Genomic DNA, 23,065 nt, shown 5'->3' on the forward strand with positions numbered 1-23,065 from the left:
GTGAACAGGGGTCTGGAGTCCCCAGCATGCTGGGCAGGTGTGCCCTCACACTTGGGAGCCCCGGGTGGCTGCAGCAGAGTGAGGAAGCGGGGAGCCATGGGAGAAGTGGGGCCGAGGGGCGTCATGTCACACAGGACTCCTGGGCCAATGCTGAGAACCACAGCTTTACCTGATGGGAGCCATGGGAGGCCTGTAGGAGAGGAGAGGCATAGGCCCACCCTCCCCCTGCTGGGTCCTGCATGGAGTGTAGACCGCAGGGAGGGGAAGGTGTAGATGCAGGAAGACGGTTTAGGACACCATTGCAATACAAGGAAATGATGCCTGGGACTTTGAACTAACTGTGCAGGCAGTGAGAAGTCTGGCTCTGGATAGAAAGTGAATGTGCTGATGAATGTAGCGTGAGAGAGGGAGCAAGGATGACCCCCCGAGTTGTCTTGACTCGAGCAACTGCAAGGGCAGGTGAGCCAGTTACTGAACTAGGAACTCTGGAGAGGGTTAGTTTTGAACAGGTTTGGCTGGACACCGAAGAGGAGTTGTCAAGTAGACAGACAGACATGGGAGTCCCGCACGCAGAGGAGGGGTTTAGTCTGGAGATAGCAAGGGACAGGGAGAGGTAGGGCAGTGTTTGGGGACTGTTCCTTTTTCTGCCCATCTAGATATGGCTGTAGGAGGGTTTAGAGAAGGCTCTGGAAATGAGGGTGGGGCTCTGACAGCTCCTACCCGGGCTCCACTATGTGTGCTTCTGCAGGCGATTCCCCGACTTTGAGCCCATTTCTTTGTCCATGGTGGAGAAGCCGGACCAGATGATCTAAGGTCTGACACACTAAGGTTCTCTGGGTATCCCACGAAGATGCAGATACACTTAGAAGATGAAGTAACACAAAAAACTATTAATACCTTGTGTGGGTCCATTTAACAGTTGTCTACTTGGGGAAGTCAGGGAAGATAGGATGGTGGGAACCCCCAAAGGCAGGTGGCGTTACAGCTGGGCAGGGCAGGACTGGGGGCCCACCTGGATGGACATGAGGTTCTGTTTTTCAGTAGCAGGGAGCAAAAGATGGGCTTCCCAGCGCTGCCTGGAGCTGCTCTGAGTCAGCTGCCCGCACTCGCTCTCCGGGAGCCTGGCCAGCCCAGCCCAGCAGCTGAGTGGCCCTGTTCATTTTGCAGCTCAAACCTGAAAGCCTCAACTTCCAAACAGAACTGTCTGCCTTTCCTAAAGGGGGCCGTCTCCCTGCCTGGAAGTGCATCCCGTTGCAGCTGCACAGTTCAGTACAGGCTTCTGGGTCTATGATTGACAGAAGTAGTCCTTTGGCCTGAAACCCACCAGTCTGTGATTAGTGGCCTCTCAGAGAATGTCCTGATGAGGCGGAATCTTCGCTTAGCCAAGAGAGAAATTTAACAGTGCCATTAGCATTTCAAATTGTTAAAACGGAGGTGGGGGAGGGGCCACTTGCGGAATAAATTATTAAATGAGAAACAAAAGGAGTCAAGTCAAATTAAGCAAGAATAGAAGTCAGCCATGGAACAGGGCATGCTGGGATTTAAGTAAACTGGCTGCATATTACCCCCAATAAGGAACTCCTTGCAAAGGTCATGCTGGTAAGAGGTGAAGCCCACAAGCAGAGAGTCAAGAGAGCCTTCACTCCAAGGTCATTCACAGCAGGGAATAGGATACCACTTCTATTGGTCCAAAGAAGGCATCAACAAGAGTGATGGAGGGCATGGTTCTTAAACTCTGCAGTGCATAGGGTCATCTTTCAAACTTGCAGACTGCTCTGTCTGTCCCCAGAGATCCAGTATGTCTGGGATGTGGCCTGGGGTTTGACATTCTAACAAGCACCTCAGTGATCACGGGCTACCCTGAAGAAACACTGATAGAGGAGGGGAGGGACCAAGGGACCAAGGAGGCTGGGGAGTAGGGGAGGGTTCCAGGGTTTCAGGGGAGTGTTTTGCTGACCCTGGACACTGAAGCCTGGAGCTGTGTACAGACCAGCAAAGCAGCAGAAGGATGAGGCTGCTAATTGAGCCTGTGCGGGCTCACCCATGGTGGCCAAGTGTTGGGTCCATCCCTGGAAAGGCAGACAGGGAAGCTGAGAAACTAGGAAGAAGTGAAGGTAGGAGGAGGTAATCTGTGACTCCCCCTGGATAAACAGGGAAGGAAGAAGTGGACAATTGCCAAACTACATAGCATGCCAACTTAATTTACAAAGAGAGTGTGTGTGTGTATGCATGTTTCCACCATGGCCAATTCTGAAAGGAAAGGGCTTTGTTTCCAGAGGATTCATTAGTAAGAGTGTTGCTACTGCGCTGGTACTCCCCGGGCTGAATATAAAAGAACTTTTTGAACCAAGAGTCAAATTTTACAAAGAGGAAAGCCTGTTGTGGAAGCTTGTTTTAAATGGGAAGATGCATTCTAGAGGAGTGGGCTTGCATGGCATTTTCCATTCAGTCTGGCATGGAGGAGAGGTGAGGCTCTACGTGTGAGGATGTGCAAACTCACCAGCCTGTGGTGGTGAGTGAGGCCCCTTTATCTTGTAGGACCACCCCCTGTCGGCTCATCACCTCCACCTGTGTCAACACAGCATGCAGACAAAGTGGGCGATGAGACAGGTAAGTGAGGGCCATGGAAGGAAGAGGGTGCAGACGCATCTCCGCCCGGGTAGTAAAATCAGTCAACTTTTCAATCTGCATCTTGAAAAGGATCATTCAGCTGAGATTGTAATTTTGTTTCTCTTGGTTGAAGGAGAAATTTATAACCCTGGGCAGCTATACAAAGAAGTATGGAGATAATAAATAAATAGATGCAGAATTCTTTCCGGTGGGTTATATTGCATGGGATTTGTAACAATTCTTGAAATCATTCTGCTGCTTTGTCTCTGCTTTGTCTGCTTTTCTGTTTTTACGATATTTGAAATAGATAAGAGAATCTGAAATGCCACATGTGCAAGACTGATTTATTAATTTACAAAAGTAGCATCATTGTTGAGGATAATTTTCCTTGTTAAGTCTGCCACAACAAGTCTCAATTGCCTGGAAGATTCCAATATATAAAATTGTAATTGTATTTTCAAATGTCTGAGGAAATATGATTAATTAAAAAATAAGTGGAGCAAATGTTTAAGAAGGATTTAATCTGTTAAACTTGTTAGTTGAACATTGATCAAAGAGCCAGTAGAAACAATGTTTTTAATCCTTTTTAATTGCTGGATTTGTAAATAGAACAAGGTGATTTGTAGGTTGAACTTGAAGGTTTAAGATAGACTAGGTTTTAAAAATTAAAACTTTAATATGTTGCATATTAGATTAAATACACATGCACACACACACACGCACACACACTGAACTCTAATTAGTGTTATCCAGGTACAAAAGCCTTCTTTCCCCATACCACAAAAAAGAAAGAAAAAATTATAACCACATTCTCATCAGCTGCCTGAAGGGCAGCTCCAGGTCCTGTCTGACATTGGTTGTGATTATTCTTATTAATTTCTGCCAACCCAATATGTCAAAAGTGATATTTCATTGTTGCTTTAATTTCCATTTCTATGACCACAGTGAGGTTGAACATATTTTCATCTTGAATTGGACCTTGACAGGGATCTCAGAATTTCTGCTGAAGCCTCAAAGAGAAAAGCCACTGGTGGTGTGTACTACTGGATTCTGGGAAGAGGTCCTGGACCCATCCCCACAGGATGTGCTAAGGAGTGGCTGATCTGGTCCAGAGGTTTCTTGCTCACCTTGGGCCTATGAAGAGAAAGCATTAAATCAATGAGGAAGATAGGAGACTCTAAAAGGGATGGTGGAGTGGAGAACACTATAGTTTTTCTTCCTCTCCCCCATGTGGAAGGAAATCCCTTCCCTTCCCCTCGAGCCAAATATGAGGAGCCCAAAAATGCTGCTCTTAGAAAATGGGGAGAGTCGAAGGGGGACTGATTTTCCCATCTTGGCCAGCTGTTCGTTTGCGGGGATTGGAGGGGAGGGTGCATTGTATACGTACATACATATGTATGTGTATATATACACATACACATATATATACATTCCACCAGGGGACACGGGAAGGATTCCAATAAAATGAGGCTGCAGGTGCTACCTGCCCATCTGCCCATTCGGGGATCCTTCTGGCAGTGGAGAAGCAGGAGAAGAAAGGAGTTGCAAGATTGGGAGGGACGGTTGGCCCTAGCTACCATGATGACCAGGAGTCGGGTTGCTCCTGGACAACGGAAATACTTCTGGAACCTGGAGGACTGCCTCTCCGTGGTCCAACAAAGGCTCTGACCTCTCTAAGGTGAAGATTGGAAGACCACACCAGGCAAGCGACCTAGACTCACTGAAGTGCTGGCTGAGCAGAAAGGAAATCTAGAAGGAGCAGTGGAGGCGGGACATGGTGAAAATAATTGAGAGTTTTGGCACCACTGACAACAATACACATTCTGGTTTATTTCGCTACATCTTCTGTATTAAGTCTGGCCACACTGAAGGCTCTGTAAGTTTGGACTTAATGTCCAACATGGATATGAATGGTGCAAAGACCCATCTTCTTGGGTCACCTTTGCCACGCTGATCATTCCTGAGGCAACCAGCTGGGTTGTATATGTGTGTATTTAATCAGGTATAAACTGACAGCACCTGGCCTCAGCTGCATTGAATCCCTCTAGCATTTTCCTCTGCAGTTTTTCTGGTGCCATCATGTGATACACGTGCAAGAGCACGTTCGGCCATCCTCAGACATGTGCCCACCTTGACCTGCGGAGATAACACCTTGTGGGGCAGTCCAGTTGAGGCCTCCAAGAAACAGATCCTGAGATGGAGTTAGGGGAGCATGTGGCTTATTGGGGTGTAACTCCAATGAAAGATAGAATGGGGGCAGGGAGAGGACTTGGTAGGAAATACCTCTAGACCATATACAGATCAGACACCCGTGAAAAGAAACCGGAGGAAGCAGGGTTGGACAGGGAGAGCCTCAAATGGTGAGGCAGATCTGACAAAGTGTTGGGCCAACAGGGAGCTCTGGAATAAACGCTGCCCATTAGAGGAGTCTGGCAAGATGCTAGGACCCCCACTGTGCTCACCCATGAACTGGGTGCTGCTCCAGAACGGCAGGACTGGCTCAATAGCTGAGGCAGATCCTGAAGGCACTGCAGCTGGAGGATTTTGGCTAAGTGCACTCCTTACAGCTATACTTTTAACCTGATTTTATGCCAAAAGCATTTGACAACTGGTAAACATGACAATTTTCTACTTATAATCGACTCAAGATGCTAGGGCCCCCAGCATCTTTTTTTTTAAAGATTTATTTTATTTATTTGAGAGAGAGAGAGAGAGAGAAAGCAGGGGGAGGGGCAGAGGGAGAGGGAGACAAGCAGACCCCCCCGCTGAGTGGGGAGCCCTGACATGGGGCTCGATCCCAGGACCCTGAGATCATGATCTGAGCCCAAATCAAGAGCCAGAGGCTCAACCCAGGCGGCCCTACATGGCAAATTCTTGAAAGGACATTGAATAGCATACCTCGATGACTGCCACATTAACCAATGAGATTAAATTAAACTTCAGCCAGTGGATTAAATACTCCCCTCTTCTTTCTCTAGGGCAGAAGATTCTGCATTCTACAGGGCTTCCCAGAGGGTCACCAGCAAGACTGAGCCCAGTTGCATACAGTAATAATCAGCTCAATAATGTAACTGTAGCTTGATTTTCCCTCTTTCCTTTGACCCTGTTCCTTATGCCTCACTCCTGTTTCTTTTTCTTTTTCTTTTTTAAGATTTTATTTATTTATTTGTCAGAGAGAGAGTGAGCACAAGCAGGGGGAGCGGCAGAGGGAGAGGGAGAAGCAGGCTTCCCGCTAAGCAAGGAGCCTGATGCGGGGCTCGATCCCAGGACACTGAGATCATGATCTGAGCCGCAGGCAGACGCTTAACCGACTGAGCCACCCAGGTGTCCCCTCGCTCCTTGAGACCACTTCTCAGGTTACCTACATACAAGGCCTGGTCTCAGACTCTGCTTTTGTGGGAACCAGGGCTGACAGTCGTTTACCATGTTTCTTTCTTTCTTTTTTTTTTTTTTCACCATGTTTCTTAATTCAACAGTGCCCTCTTCAGCTGGTACAATGAAGTTCAGGTTCTTAATGAATGGGGTGCATGTATAGGGTCATCAGTGGCCTGCTTCTGATTTTGTGATACTGTTTCCGAGGACACTTAAATTCAGATGTTTCCTCTTCTTTCCTCTCACTATCAAGCCTCTAAGGGATGCCTCCTGCTTTCAAGGCTCCCATGCCTCTCCCACTAAAATCCTTGACGCTCACATGCTTTCACTGATCTATTTGGTCTCAAACTTACTGTCAGTATTTCCCCCTTCAGGACGGAAGGCTCTCCTGGTGCTGCACTTCCGTGGAGGCTATTTATCACCTGTGACTGCTTGGATCTTGTTGGCCTCTCCCTCAAAATCTCTGCTGAATTCTCTACTCCAGAGAGGGCTCCAAAGCTGGCTCTGCTCTGCTCCTTGTGTAGGTTCCTTGCCCACCTCTATGTCATGGGCCTTTCAGTTTAGGTGCGGGTTAAGAATAATCCTATTCATTCCCCTTATTGTTCTATAGTTTTTGGAGCATGTCTGTAGAGGTCCTCCCTTGAGTGGCTGCCATTATCCCCTGGGAATCAAAATTCCCAATTCAACTTCTATTCCAGTGTCCTATCTCTTCTTGAGTCGATTATAAGTAGAAAATTGTCCTGTTTACCTGTTGTCAAATTTTTTTGGCATAAAATTAGGTTACAATATTTGTTTATTATTTTTAAAGATCCTTGCTATAGTTTTTTCCCCTCTCTTCATTACTAATTGGGTTATCTGTTGCCTTTTATTTTTTTTGATCATTTTATCATGGGTTTTTCAAAGTGTCCACATTTTCAGTGAACCAAACATGGGTTATTGATCCATATCTTTTCATTTCATTGACTCCTCTTAATTTCATTATTTCTTTCCTTCTATTTTCTTTGGATTTATTCTATGATTCCTTTCCTCACTTCTTAATTGCATAGGTAAGTCATTACTTTCCAACCTTTCCTCCTTTATAAAATAGTTAAAGCACAACATTTCTTCTTAGATAGTTTTAGCAGCATTCCAAAAGTTTTCATAGGTAGTATGTTCATCATTACTCATTTTTTAGTTGTCGTAGCCTGGGGCCGTTAGAAAGCAGAACCTGAAGCAATAGTTTGGATGTTAACATGTTTGGAAGGTACAAGTCCAAGGCAGTAAGGAGGAGAGGAACAGAAGTGAGGCAAGAGACCCTGGAAGGAAATGTGGCACAGTGCCTAGCTCTGCCACATGCTATGAGCTGTGGAAAGGTAATGGTTGCTCAGCATCTATGTCCACTTTGTGCATTAAATTTCTCCAGAAAGGTTGCAAGAAGAGACCTCACCTGAGAGTGGTCTGCAGGAGAGAGAGAAATCTCGGAGGAGGAATTTATCTTTCCAGCTGCTTTTCATCTCCCACTCCCCCCCCGGTCAAGATTCATACCTATTCCCCTACATTTCCAGTGGGTAATATCAGGCCCTTCCCTGGGTGCTCAGGAAGCCAGATCCTGCACCCCACAGTGAGGTGTTCATTCCAGTCCCAAGTGAAGAGGCAACCTGGTGTGGGTGGGCCACTGACCAAGCAAGAGAAAGAAGGAGAAGGCACACAAGATTTGTTTTCGCCAACCATAGGTAATATCTAATTTCTACCATAATTAATTTTTTGACTCATGAATTATTAAGAAATGTTTCTAAATTTTTAAATATATTGGTTTTTGAGGGCATTATTTAAAAACACTGATTTTATGTGTGCTTGAGGAAAATGCATATTCTCTACTCACTGAATGTAAAATTCTGTATATGTTCATTAGATCAACCTAAGTGACTCAGTTTAGTTACTGAGAGCATGTGATAAAATCTAGCATGATGGAATGACACATTTCTCTTTGTAGCTCTGTCAATCTTGCTTTTTATAGGTTGGCGCTATTAGGTATTTATAAATTTAGAATCACTGTATTTTTTTTCCTGGTAAAGTATTTTATCTTTATGTGGCAATCTCTTTATCTCTAGTAATGCCTTTTGCCTTAAAGTCTTTTTTACTGACTTTAATATGTAGCTATAGAACTTTCCTTTGGTTGCTATTTTCCTGGTGTATATTTTTTTCTATTCTTTTACATTTCATCTTTCCATATCCTTAATTTTCAGCTGTGTCTCTTAAACAACACATAGTTGGGCAGGCTCCATGCTCAGTGCAGAGTCTGGGATTCTTTCTCCCTCTCCCTCTCCCACTAGTGCTCTCTCTCCCAAAATAAATAAATAAATCTTTTTAAAAAAAACCACATAGTTGGATTTTTAAAAATCTAGTCTGGCAATTTTTGTCTTGTAACTAGAGCCTTTAGGCCATTCATGGTTACCATGATTACTGATACACGGATTTATTTCTACCCTTTTTTAAACTTTCTGTTTATCTCATATTTCCATTATTTTTTCCTTCTTTCTTCCCTTCTTTTGGATTAATTTAATAGATTTTCTTATTCCACTTTCCACTCTACTAGTTGAGAAGTTATTCAGTCTTTTTCTTATATTACAATGGTTACCAAGACATTTTTAACGTGTATAGTAATCAGAGTTAATCCATGCTTTTCCACTCTCCTCCCAGGGAATGAGAGAAGCCGAGAACTCTAACTCTGATGCCTACTTGCAGCTTCTGGGCTGTTTTGTCATGCTTACCTCATTCTCTCTTTAAAGTTAATGAGGCATCGTTTTCATTACTGTATTATATAGTCAGCATACTTAGATTTACTCACACCATTACTGTTTCATTTTCTTCTTATTTTTTCTTACACCTCACCTATTTCTTCCAGAATAATTCTTTTTTTCCTTAAGAATACTTATTCCTTTTATGGATGGTCTTTTGGGGTAAACTCTTGCCATTTTTGTGGGTCTAAAAATGAGTCCATTTCATCTTTGTGTTTAAAAAATACTTTTATTGTTTTATAATATTAGTTATTTTCCTCTCCGTAAATTAAAGATATTATCCCACTATATTCTTTCATTATTGCCTTTCAGCAGACAATTATCTATGTAGTTGTCAATTTTTCATAGCTAATTTCTTTTTTCTCTGCTTTAAAGATTTTTTTTCCTTTGGAGTTCTGCAGTTTTTAAGTGGATTTATTTTTATTTAGTTAGTCTATTTAATAAACATCTAACCGTTTACTGGGTGTCAGGCATTTCTAAGCACTTTATAAATATAAACTCATTTAAACCTCAAAACAACCTTATGAGGTAGATATTATCAAGTATCTTTACATATGAGGAGACTGAGGCCCAGAGAGGTTAGATAACTTCCCCAAATTTACATAGCTAGTAAGTGGTAGTGCCATAATTTCAACCAGGGCAGTCTGGACCTAGAATTTTCTTTATCAATATAAAGATATTCAGGTTATCTTCTTGAGTGGGCTTTGGTAATTTGTATCTTTCAAAAATTTGATTCATTTTATTAAGTTTTATGGAAATTTATTGGCATAAAGTCTTTTTTTTAAAGATTTTATTTATTTATTTGAGAGAGAGAGAGAGTGTGTGTGTGAGAGAGAGAGAGTGCACAAGAGGGGGAAGGGTCAGAGGGAGAAGCAGACTTCCCGCTGAGCAGGGAGCCCAATCCCAGATCATAACTTGAGTCGAAGGCAGTTGCTTAACCAACTGAGCCACCCAGGCGCCCTGACATAAAGTCTTTTGAACTTTATTATCCTGTTAAATGTGTGTAGGGTCTATAGTGATGTCCTCTGTTTTATCCTGTTATTGGTAATTGGCATCTTCTGGTCTTATCCTTATTTACATTATTTGCTTGCTTTGGGTTTAATTTGCTCTTCTTGTGCTCGCTTTGGCAGCACATATATTAATTTGCTCTTCTTCTTCTTATTTTTTGAAGTGAGAATTGAGATTACTGACTTGAAATTTTCCTTTCTAATATAAATATTAAATGCAATAGATTTCCCTCTAAGCACTACTTTAATTTTGATATGTTGTAATTTCACTTTCACTGAGTTCAAAATATTTTCTCATTTCTCTCATGACTTCCTCTTTGGTGCATGGGTCATTTAGACAGTTTTTGTTTCATTTATGAATATTTGGAGATTTGTCCCAATATCTTTTTGTTATTGATTTTTAGTTTAATTAAACTGTTGTTGGAATACATACTTTGCACAATTTCACTTCTTTTCATTTCATAAGGTATCTTTTCTGGCCCAGAATATGGCCTGTCATATGGATGTTTCCATCTGGTGGATGGACATCCATGGTGGATGTTCTATGTGCACTTGAAAAGAAAGTGTACTATGCTGTTGTCATGTGTGGGGTGTTCTACAAATGTTACTTAGGTCACATTGTTTCAATAGCATTGTTCAGGTTTTCTATCCCACTGCGGATTTTCTTTCTATTTGTTCTATCAATTACTGAGAGAGGAGTGTTGAAATTGGAAACTATATTTGTAGATTTATTAATTTCTCCTTTCAGTGCTATTAGTTTTTGCTTCCTGTATCTTGAAGATTGGTTGTTAGGTGCACACACATGTAGAATTGTTATGTCTTTTTGGTGAATTAACCCCTTCGTCATTATGGGATCACCCTCTTTATTTCTGGTAATATTCCTTGTTCTAAAGTTTACTCTGTCTGATATTAATATAGCCACTCCATTAGTGTTTGCATGGTATATCTTTTTCTATCCTTTGATCTTTAATCTAACTGTGCCTTTATATTTAAAGTAGGTTTCTTGTCAACAGTAATAACTGGTGGTGCCTAAAAAGCTAAAAGAGGGAAAAAGCGTTGTGATGATTAATTTTATCTTCACCTCTATGGGGCCCTGGGGTGCCCAGATATTTGGCCAAACATTACTCCTGGCACCAAGATCTGTGTTAGGGTTCTTTAGACAAACAGAACCCATCGGATTTGTTTGTTTATTAGTTAAAAGGAATTAGTTCACACAAGCCAAGCCTGACAAGTCCCAAGATCTGCATTTGGAAAGCTAGAGACCCGAGAGAACTGATAGTGTAGCTCTAGTCCAAAGGCCAGCAGTCTCAAGGAAGAGCTGATATTTCAGTTTGAATCTGAAAGCAGGAAAAAAAAAATGATGTCCCAGCTCGAAGGCACTTAAGTAAGAGTGAGTGTGGCAATGGACTTATGCTGGTGGAATTCACTGGCCTTACCATGTTCCCCCCGACCCTGAAGCAGCTGGCTTAACAGGATAGTGGAATGGCCATTTGAAGATGCAGCTACAGTACCAGCTAGGTGGCAATACCTTGCAGGGCTGGGGCAAGGTTCTCTCGAGGGCAGAATAGGCTCCAAATCAGCATCCAATATATGATGCTGTTTCTCCCATAGCCCAGATTCACAGATGCAGGAATCAAGGACTGGAATTGGGAGTGGTACCACTAGCAAAATTTTTACTTCCTGTTCCCACAATTTTATATTCTGCTGGCCTAGAGGTCTTAGTTTCAAAGAGAGACATGACAACGATCCCATTGAACTGGAAATTGAGACTGCTGCCTGGCCACTTGGAGCTCCTCATGCCTCTGAATCAATGGGCAAGCCCAAGCAATGCTGGCTGGGGTGATTGATCCCAAATATCTGAGAGAAATTGGACAAACTCCACAATGGAGGTTAGGAAGAACATGTGTGAAAATCAGAGGATCGCTTAAGACATCTTTTAATATTACTTTTAAGATTCCTGTGATTAGGTAATGGGAAAACTGCAACAACCCAATCTGGGCAGGACTACAATGGTCCAGATCCTTCAGAAATGTAGGTTTGGGTAAAGAACCACAGGAAAAGAACCACAACCAGCTCATGTGCTTGCTGAAGACAAAGGGAATACAGAATTGGTAATGGAAGAAAAAAAATATATGTATATATAACATATCTTTGTTTTTCTTATTGCTTTATCATGTAACATAAGCTGTATTGACTTAATATTATAGTATTTAAGTATTGTCAATTTTATTTATTTATCTGTATGTTTCAAGTTTTTATATAAATTCTACTTAGTTAATATGTCATGTAATATTGGTTTCAGGAAAAGAATTTAGTGATTCATCACTTATATATAACACCCACTGCTCATCTCAACAAGTGTCCTCCTTAATACCCATCACCCATTTAGACCATCCCCCGCCTACCTCCCCTCCAGCAACCCTCAATTTGTTCCCTACAGTTAAGAGTCTCTTATGGTTTACCTCCCTCATTTTTTTTTTCCTTCTCCTATGTTCATCTGTTTTGTTTCTTAAATTCCACATGTGAGTGAAATCATATGGTATTTGTCTTTCTCTGACTGACTTACTTCACTTAGCATAATATGCTCTAGCTTCACCCACATCATTGCAAATGGCAAGATTTCATTCTTTTTGATGGCTGAGTAATATTCCATTATATATATATACACCACATCTTCATCCATTCATCAGTCAATGGACATTTGGGCTCTTTCCATAATTTGGCTTTTGTTGATAATGCTGTTATAAACATCAGGGTGCATGTGCCCCTTCGAATCAATATTTTTGTACCCTTTGGGTAAATACTCAGTAGTGCAATTGCTGGGTAGTAGTGTAGCTCTACTTTTAACTTGTCGAGGAACCTCCAAACTGCTTTCCAGAGTGGCTGCATCAGTTTACATTCCCACCAACAGTGTAAGAGGGTTCCCCTTCCTCTGCATCCTTGCCAATATCTGTCGTTTCCTGTGTTGTTAATTTTAGCCATTCTAACTGGTATGAGGTGGTATCTCATTGTAGTTTTGATTTGTATTTCCCTGATGATGAGTGATGTTGAGCATCTTTTGTTGTGTCTCTTAGCCGTTTGTATGTCTTCTTTGGAAAAATGTCTATTCATGTCTTCTGTCCATTTCTTAACTAGATTATTTGTTTTTTGGGTGTTGAGTTTGATAGGTTCTTTATAGATTTTGGATACTAACCCTTTATCAGATATGTCATTTGCAAATATCTTCTCCCATTCCGTAGGTTGCCTTTTAGTTTTGTTGATTGTTTCCTTTGCTGTGCAGAAGCTTTTTATCTTGATGAAGTCCCAATAGTTCATTTTTGCTTTTGTTTCCCTTGCCCTTGGAGACGTGTCTAGGAAGAAGTTGCTGCAGCCGTGGTTGAAGAGGTTGCTGCCTGTGTTCTCCTCTAGGATTTTGATGGTTTCCCATCTCACATTTAGGTCTGTCATCCATTTTGAATTTATTTTTGCGTATGGTGTAAGAAAGTGGTCCAGTTTCATTCTTCTGCATGTTGCTGTCCAGGTTTCCCAACACCATTTGTTGAAGAGACTGTCTTTCTCCATTGGATATTCTTTCCTGCTTTGTTGAAGATTAGTTGACCGTTTGGTTGTGGGTCCATTTCTGGGTTTTCTATTCTGTTCCATTCTGATCTATGTGTCTGTTTTTGTGCAAGTACCATATTTTGTGCCAAGAACAATATTTTTTCTTCCAATCCATGAGCATGGGATGTATTTCCATTTCTTTGTGTCCTCTTTAATTTCTTTCACAAGTGTTCTATATTTTTCAGAGTATAGATCTTTTACCTCTTTGGTTAGGTTTATTCCTAGATATCTTATGATTTTTGGTGCAGTTGTAAATGGGATTGATTCCTCAATTTCTCTTTCTGCTGCTTCATTATTGGTGTATAGAAATGCAACATATTTCCATATGTTGATTTTGTATCCTGTGACTTTGCTGAATTTGTGTACGAGTTCTAGCAATTTTTCAGTGGAGTCTTTTGGATTTTCTACATAGAGTATCAGGTCGTCTGCAAATAGTGGAAGGTTGATGTCTTCCTTGCCAATTTGGATGCCTTTTATTTCTTTTTGTTGTCTGATCGCTGTGGCTAGAACTTCCAGTACTATGTTAAATAACAATAGTGAGAGTGAATATCCCTGTTTTGTTCCTGACCATAGAGGAAAAGCTCTCAGTTTTTCCCCATTGAGAATGATATTAGCTGTGGGTCTTTCATATACGGCTTTTATGATGTTGAGGTATGTTCCATCTATACCTACTTTGTTGAGGGTTTTTATCAAGAATGGATGCTGTGCTTTGTCAAATGCTTTTTCTGCATCTGTTGAGAGGACTTATCCTTTATTCATTAATGTGGTGTATCATGTTGATTGATTTACAAATATTGAACCACCCTTGCAGCCCAGGAATAAATCCCATTTGATCATGGTGAATAATTCTTTTAATGTACTGTTGGATTTGATTTGCTAGTATCCTATTGAGAATTTTTACATCCATGTCCATCAGGGGTATTGGCCTATAATTCTCTTTTAGTGGGGGTTTTCCTTTGGTTTTGGAATTAAGATAATGCTGGACTCGAGGAATGAGTTTGGAAGTTTTCCTTCCATTTCTATTTTTTGGAACAGTTTGAGAAGAATAGGTATTAACTCTTCTTTAAATGTTTGGTAGAATCCAAACATTTGGGAAGCCACGGGCCCTAGACTTCTGTTTCTTGGGAGATTTCTGATTAGTGATTCAATTTCTTTGCTGATTATGGATCTGTTCAAATTTTCTATTTCTTCCTGTTTCAGTTTTGGTAGTTTGTATGTTTCTAGGGATTTGTCCATTTCTTCCAGATTGCCCAATTATAAGAATATTCTCTTTTTTTTTTTTTTTTTTTAAGATTTTATTTATTTTTTTGACAGAGAGAGACATAGCGAGAGCAGGAACACAAGCAGGGGGAGTGGGAGAGGGAGAAGCAGGCTTCCCGCAGAGCAGGGAGCCCGATGTGGGACTCGATCCCAGGACCCTGGGATCATGACCTGAGCCGAAGGCAGACGCTTAACGACTGAGCCACCCAGGCGCCCAAGAATATTTTCTTATACTTGTTTGTATTTTTGTGTTGATTGTGATCTTTCCTCTTTCATTCATGATTTCCTTTCTCTTTTCTTTTTGATAAGTCTGGCTATGGATTTATCAATTTTATTAATTCTTTCAAAGAACCAGCTCCTAGTTTCATTGATCTGTTCTGCTGTTTTTGTTGTTGTTTCTATATCATTTATTTCTGCTCTAATCTTTATTATTTCCCTTCTTCTGCTGGCTTTAGGTTTCATTTGCTGTTCTTTTTCTAGCTTCTTTAAGTGTAAGTTTAGGTTGTGTATTGAGATTTTTCTTTCTTCTTGAGGTAGGCCTGTATTGGTATATAATTCCCTCTTATGACTGCCTTTGCTGCATCCCAAAGGTTTTGGATTATTGTGTTTTCATTTTCATTTGCTTCCATATATTTTTTTATTTATACTTTAATTTCCTGGTTAACCCATTCATTTCTTAGCAGGATGTTCTTTAACCTCCATGTATTTGTGGTCTTTCCAATTTTTTTCTTGTGGTTGACTTCAAGTTTCATAGCATTGTGGTTGGAAAATATGCATGGTATGTTCTTAATCTTTTTGTACTTATTGAGGGCTGATTTGTGATCTATTCTGGAGAATGTTCCATGTATACTCAAAAAGAATGTGTATTCTGCTGCTTTAGGATGAAATGTTCTAAATATATCTGTTAAGTCCATCTGGCCCAGTGTGTCATTCAGAGCCCTTGTTTCCTTGTTGATTTTCTGCTCTGTCCATTGCTCTAAGTGGGGTGTTAAAGTCCCCTACTATCGTATTATTATCAATGAGTCTCTTTATGTTTGTTATTAATTGATGTAAATATTTATGCCCCCAAATATATAAAATTGTTAGATCTTCCGGTTGGATAGACCCCTTTATTATGATATAGTGCCCTTCTTCATCTCTTATGACAGTTTTTGGTTTAAAATCTAGTTTGTTTGCTATAAATATGGCTACTCCAGCTTTCTTTTGATGTCTGTTAGCATGATAAATGTTTCTCCATCCCCTCACTTTCAATCTTCAGGTGTCTTTAGGTCTAGAATGAGTCACTTACAGGCAGCATATAAATGGGACTTTTTTTTTTTTTATCTATTCTGATACCCTATGTTTTGATTGGAGATTTTCGTCCATTTTCATTCAGAGTGATTATTGATGGATATGAATTTAGTGACATTGTATTACTTGTAAAGTTGTTTTTTTCTGGAGAGTTTCTCTGTTCCTTTCTAGTCTTTGTTGCTTTTGGTCTTTCTTTCCCACTCAAAGAGTCCCCTTTAATATTTCTTGCAGGGCTGGTTTTGTGGTCATGAACTCCTTTTGTTTTTGTTTCTCTGGGACTCTTTATCTGTCCTTCTATTCTGAATCACAGACTTGCCAGATAGAATATTCTTGGTTGCATATTTTTCCCATTCAGCGTGTTGAATATATCATTCCACGTTCTTCTGGCCTGTCAAGTTTCTGTTGATAGATCTGCTGCTAAATTTGTCTTCCCTTGTAAGTTAAGAATTTCTTTTCCTTGTTGCTTTTAGGATTTTTTTCCTTATCTCTGTAAGGAAATTTTACTACAATACGTCTTGGTGTTGGTCTTCTTTTGCTGATTTTGAGGAGATTTCTCTGTCCCTCCTGGATTTGGATGTCTGTTTCCTTCCCCAGATTAGAGAAGTTTTCAGGTATAATTTGCTCAAATAAACCTTCTGCTCCCTTTCCCCTTTCTTCTTCTTCTGGGACTCCTGTAATACAAATGTTTTACACTTTATGGAGTCCCTGAGTTGAGTAAGTCTACATTCATGATCCAGTATTTTTCTTTCCCTTTTCTTTTCAGCTTCATTATTTTCCATAAATTTATCTTCTATGTCACTTATTCATACTTCTGCTTCTTCCATCCTTGTGGTCATTACATCTAGTGGATTCGCATCTTGGTTATAGCATTTTCTTATTTTGGCCTGACTAGTTTTGAGGTCTTTTATCTCTGCAGTAAGGGACTCCCTGGTGCCTTCTATGCTTTTTTCAAGCCTCCCTAATTTCCTTATATTGTTGTTTTAAATTCTGGGATTTTACTTATATCTGTTTGGATTAGATCTCTGCCCATGCCCTTTTCTTGTTCTTTTTTGGGGATGAATTCCTCCATCTTGGCATTTTGTCTAGGTCTCTGTCTTCTTCTTTGTGTTAGGAAAGCCTGTTATGTTTCCTGCTCCTGAGAGTGATGGCTTTATGAGGCAGAACTCATATACTGTCCAGGGCCTGGTGCTTCAGGAAGTGTTTCTGGTCTCTGCTGTGTGCACTCTGCTGTTGTGTTTCGGCTATTCTTTCCCTCAGGTCAGTCCTCTTTAGAGCTTCTTCTTGCCTGCAGTGGGGGAGTGTTTGGATCTTGTCCAGTATATGGCAAGTTTTAACTAGGTGTGTTTTGTTCTGCTTGTTAAAAGACTATATAACATATTTCCCCTAGAGCTGGAGCTTTGCAGCACTCTATGGTCAGTAGACCTGGTGTGTACATGTGGGGGTTTGTGCTGGTCTTCTAGGGGGAGTGGCCCCTGCTGCTCTGGCTCTCAGGCACACTTGCCCCTAGTAAAGCAGCACCTGTAGAGCACCGGGGGGTAGGACTTCGTGTAAGCAGCTCCGGCCTCCACTGTGGGCCCTGTGCTGCTCACTGAGGTCCCTCCATGCTGATGAGTGGGGGGAAATGGCGTCAGCTGCTCTCATCCCTGGAAAGGGGCATTTGTACCCACTGCTGTGCAGGAAGCCCTCACAGAAGAGTGAACAATCTCCCCTCTTGTGTCCCAGGCTTACCTCAGATCCCTGCCTTCACCCTGTCTGTGTCTGAGTTATCTGCTCATCTGGGAATGCAGTGCTCCTGTGTTTTATCTCAGGTGAGCCGGCTGGGTTTCAAAACTCCAAATTTTAGGGACCCGGTGCAGCACGGACCTGCACTGATCCTCTAGGGGAGGGTCTCACCACACTGTGGCTGGGTGTCAGTTTGTCCCAGAAGGTCAGTGATCAAATGTGCGGGGGCTTGGAGTTTATGGTAAAGGGTGGCAAAAAGCCACATCCAGGTTAGCTGTCTTCAGCAGGTGTCTCTGCCTCTATGCTGATGAATGGGGAGGTGCAATGGCGCCTGCCATCTCTTTTGTCCCCTGAGAGGCAGTGTCACCTCTTCCAAATGCATCCCAAGAAGGGAAACTATCTCTCCCAGGGAATCCTCAGACGGCACCATCTGCTTCTAGGGCCTCTGCCTTCCTTCTCCATAGTAGCACCACTATGCCCGCCAGACTCCACACAAGCCACTGGGAGGACTTCTAAAACTTCAGTCTTTGAGCCCTGCTTGTTGTAAAAACTCACGATAATCAGCCCCTCTCATTTTCCCAGTCAGTGGTTTGGGGGAAGTGTTTTTCTTGTGCAGTCACCTATACGCTGCTCTCAATCTCTCCCCCCCGCCCCTCATCTCTCTGTGATCAAGCTCCCTCCCCTCCACAGCACTCAAGATTCTTTTCTCCCCCAAATCATTTTTCCGCACCTCCTACATTCCACAATGTGGTCTCTTTTCTCCTTCTAGTTGTGCAGTTTGTTCTCTCAGTCCTTAGATTGATTTCCTGGGTGTTCAGAATTTGATATTTATCAAGCTGTTTTCCAGGGACAAGGCAAGCATAGGGCCCCCTTACTACTCCACCATCTTTGAGATGAAGGGAACTAAGTATCGTCAATTTTAGATCATGTATTTACATTACATGATATCAAGGAGAAGAATAACCATAACTCAAGGAGTTTATCTCCTCTTCTGAGGAAGGGGTTAGTGCATTTTCAGTTGTACACAGGATGCAGGCTATTTGTCTCATGTTAGGTCACATTATGACTTTCTTATTGTCGTTATTTAGAGATTAAATATAATTTAAGGTGATGTGGTGGGTGCCAAGTTGATAAGGGTTGGACTTGTGATGGTTAATTTTAAGTGTCAATCTTTTTGGGTCATGGGGTGCCCAGATATTTGGTCAAACATTCTGGGTGTTTCTATGTAGGTGTTTTTTTGGATGAGTTTAACATTTATGTTGAACTGAATTGTTTTTTAAAGAGTGTTTTTAAATTTAGCTCTTTTATTTTTATTTATTTATTAGTAGGCTTTACACCCAATGTGGGGCTTGAACTCATGACCCTAAGATCAAGATAGATGAGTTTAACATTTAAATCAATAGACTGAGTAAAGCAGATTGCTCTCCCTACTGTAGGTGGGCCTCATTCCGTCAGTTGAAGACCTGAATAGAGCAAAACAGCAACCCTCCTCTGAATAAGAGCAAAAACAGTGACCCTCCCCCAAATAAGAGGAGGTTGGGGATGAGGTGCAGACATTAAGGATCCAGAGATGACCATGTAGAATCTGTGTATCTGCTTATAAAGCAACCAGTTAAAAAAAATACCAGCTTGAAACTTGGGAAATTTTGCTGAAGATACAGATTTAGGGGGAGTCAGCACAATTCTTAAAACCATGCAAATGTACATAATTATCCATGCAAAACAGGATAGTTAGAAGAGACAGTCGTTCATGAGAGTTGTTCCTAAAGTGTGGTCCAGGGTCTTGCCTCACAAACACCTGGGTTCCCCCCACACAAACTAAATTCAAACCTCAGGGCCTGGAGCCCAGGGGTCCTCGTTCTGAATAAGCCTCTGGGTGATTTTCATGCACACTGAAATCTGAGAACATCTGCACAGGGAGAAGGCAAACTGACTGCGTGGGAGAGCTGTTTCTGACAGGGTGACAGACGGCCCCTGTGTCACTAGATGGCACCAAACACACACTAAATCTCCAGTTTTGCCGCTTCCTCAGCCAGAATGGAAAAGGACCTGTTAAGAGGCTCCTCTGGATTTTTTACAAGAAATTCTGTAAAAGGATTTCCACCAGCCCTTCCTCACAGTGAAGGAAGGTTAAAGCCAGCAGGCTGACGAGAACATCTGCCCCGGGACTATCAATCACCCACGACAGGTCTGCCCAGAAGAGGCTAAAATTATCGGTAGGGAACAGGTAAGGAGAATTCTCTGCCAATGGACTTTCTGGAACCACACCTGTTCCAACAGGTGGTTCTGGGAGGTCGTGGCGTGACTCTCCTAAGACCCAGTCGGGGACAGCACTGTGGAGAGCCAGGGGGCTGCTGCCTTCCCACCAGCCCTCCCACCACCGTGTCTGTGTGCACCCAGCAGAGGTGAAGCTGTGCGTCTCGGGGTCAGACACAGGCCCTGGGTCGCCCTCCAGAGCCAGGTGCAATATGTCCTCTGCCTTTCCTCGGAGAGCTCTTACTGCCACAGTTGTCTCTAACATTCTGGCTCAAAAAGCCCTGCTCCAGCTGCCCCGCTGCCTGTCTGTCACGCTCCCACAATCTTGCAAGCCTCGGACAGAATGAGGAACCACCCTAGCATCCCTCTGCCTTCACCGCAGACCCTCAGCGCCTCACCCTTGAGCCATTTCCACAGCGTGTGACTTGCACTCCCACCCCCAGGCTCCCTGACCTGCCCTCCAGTCGGTGTGAAGCCCGCTGTTTAGATCTCAAAGCACTCCTGTTCAGGTCTCAAGCCTTCGCCTGGCATTAAGGGTTCTCATCTTCTGGGCCTGTTGGTGTAAGAGACCGCTGGAGCTCCTGTGTCAGAGAAGTACTAGTGGAGGGGCCTGGGAAGTGACCAGGAGACCTGGGGGGCCGCTGACTACCTGAAAAGGGAAGGCAGGAGTATCACAAGCGGAGGAATGGGAACAAAATGGGGAGGGTTCAGTGAGGAACTCTACGGGAGAGAAAAAACACACCTGAACACGGTAATGGAGGAGAGTTTCATGATGGAACAATGTACAAGGGATTATAGGGTCACGGAAAACCAGCGAGAGATGAGGATCACAAGAGTGCTAGCAACACAGGGAAGAAAGCCATTACCATCCCCAGGCCAAGGTCAGTTGAGGGGCAATTACTGGAATCTAGCAACAGAGCTATGGCTCCAGGAGAAGCTGTAGGAGTTCTGGAGGGACCCAGGGGAATAAATGTCCCAAACTCTCCTTCCTCAGATCTCCACTTCCTGCTTCCTCCCATCTCCACTTCCTGCTTCCTCCCATCTCTGCTTCCTGCTTCTTCCCATTTCCAACTTCCCTTTGGCCAAACCCAGTGAGAAACCAGAGGGCAGGGGCGCCCTTTGATGCAAGTGTGAAGTTCAGCCTAAGAGAGAGTGCAGAGAGGAGAAGGCAGAACAGGATCCTGGAGGAATAAGGAGAGAATATGCAGCACAAGAAGCTGGGACCGTGGAAGACACATGGTGACCTTCAGTCCTTCACAAGTTCATCATGTTACAGTGGGACAAGCACAGGACTTTTGGAGCTGGAGGGACCTAGGCCCGGCCCTAAAACACAGACACTTTGGGCAAGTTCCTTAATGTCTAACATGGAACAATGGTAATAACAGCATGTTATCTTCCAGATTGCATGAGGATTTAAAGAGATAATGTGTGCCTCTGGTATTAGCCTGCTCGTGGCCAGGTGGAGATGTCAGGACCCTGCCCCGGGTGCACTCCCTCTCCTCAGTCCTGTTCTTCACCTTCCCGGGGCCACAGTGAGCATCTGCAAGCCCAGGCAGGCCAGGCAGTACTCCTGGGGCTCAGGGCTAAGCATGAGGATCTGTTCCTGCAGTAAGTGGATAAGGCTGTGATGCCAGGGTCAAAGAAATGACCATTTACCAATTAATAGGAGACTGGACTGGATTGGTTCCAAGGCTGGGTAGGCTGCTGAAGGAAGGACTGGGGTCCTCTGCTCCTCCTCACACCGCAGATCCGGAGGAAACTGCCCCCCATGAGGCCCAGCAGCAGCCTGTGATTCTACAACGTTGCACTCCCCTCTGATGCGCACGGTACATCCCCCACCTCCATCGCCCAGCCTGGAGAGGAAAAACAGGGGAGCAAGGCATGAGGAGGCAAGGCTGGGAAGGCCTGAGTCTCCCGTGCTCCAGAAGCCTGAAATGTGACCCCAGTCTTATGTAGTCATTCAGTTAGTGTTTTTATGTTAAAAAGCATTAATGAAAATTTTATAAATTGCCCTTCTTAGGACCCCATTTTGACTTTTATCCATTTCTTTAAAATAGAGCCTAAGCTTCAAGAAACGGAAGCAGACCAGGCCTTTCTCAGATGGTGGAGGGCCCTGCTCCAGAGGGTCCTAGAGCATCTAAAACAGAGCAGGTGCTTGGTACAGGTGAGTTCTAGCTTGCATCCCCTCCCCAGTCCTCCCTCGAAGGGAACCTCTAGAGTCAGGGGAAACCCACCAAGCAAAGTCTGGTCAGGCTGTGAAGCAGTTTGTGAGGGCCTGGCCCGGGGCTGAGGCTGCCCAGCCTCCCCTGGCTTCCTCTGGGTGGGTGGGCCAGGCTTTCTCTAACACACGGGGCCACAGCTGCAGTTGGCCCAGGAGGGGCCACACCTCACAGGTCAGCTTCTCCTGCCTCACCAGCAGCTGCCAACTATATCCCCCAACCCGCCCCCCCCCCCTCCCCAGACCATGCAGGAGACACTACAGACATGTCTTCAGGCACCACCTCCCAGGCTGGGTGCAGTCACCTGGGCCACCAGAGCCCGAGTGCCAGAAACACACACCCAGCTGGGGAGCAATGACAATGGCAGACCCTGGCTTCCAGAAGTCAAAGCCTTGGCAGGTAAAAGCAGCCAATGAGGATTACAAATAAGAGAGGATTAGTTGGGTCAGGCTGCTTCTTAACTTGCTAATATAAGAGGCGCTGGGAGTCCCTGAGGGAGGGAGTGATGAGAATAAAATAGCTCCCTTTTCCTTCTTTCCAGGAAGTGCTCTGTCTGGTTTACAGACCTTATCAGCCACCCTGGACTCTAGGTGTGGGTTTGTTTGTTTGTTTGTTTGTTTCTCCAGAGATAAGGACATTGTGGGCTAACAAAGGTTGGGAACTTGCTGGCTCTCCTAGGAGTAAAGGATGGAGAATTCCAGACCAGATCTGTCTCCCAAGCTTTTAACACGAGGGTTTCATGTCCCCATTCCTGGAAGGGAAGAAGGGAAGCCAGGGTCTGGCAGCAGACCCCCAGAATGGGTCAGCGTTGCTCGGAAGTAGCATTTAGGCATCAAACACTTAAACCTGACCTCCCTCCTCTGATTTTAAAATCTAATTTCTCTTGAATTCTCAATTCAGACACTGCCTCATCTTAGCGGCACGTTCTCTCTTCTATTCTTTTGCTGTATTT

The sequence above is a fragment of the Halichoerus grypus genome, chromosome 5 (assembly GCF_964656455.1).
Source record: "Halichoerus grypus chromosome 5, mHalGry1.hap1.1, whole genome shotgun sequence".
NCBI lineage: Eukaryota > Metazoa > Chordata > Mammalia > Carnivora > Phocidae > Halichoerus > Halichoerus grypus.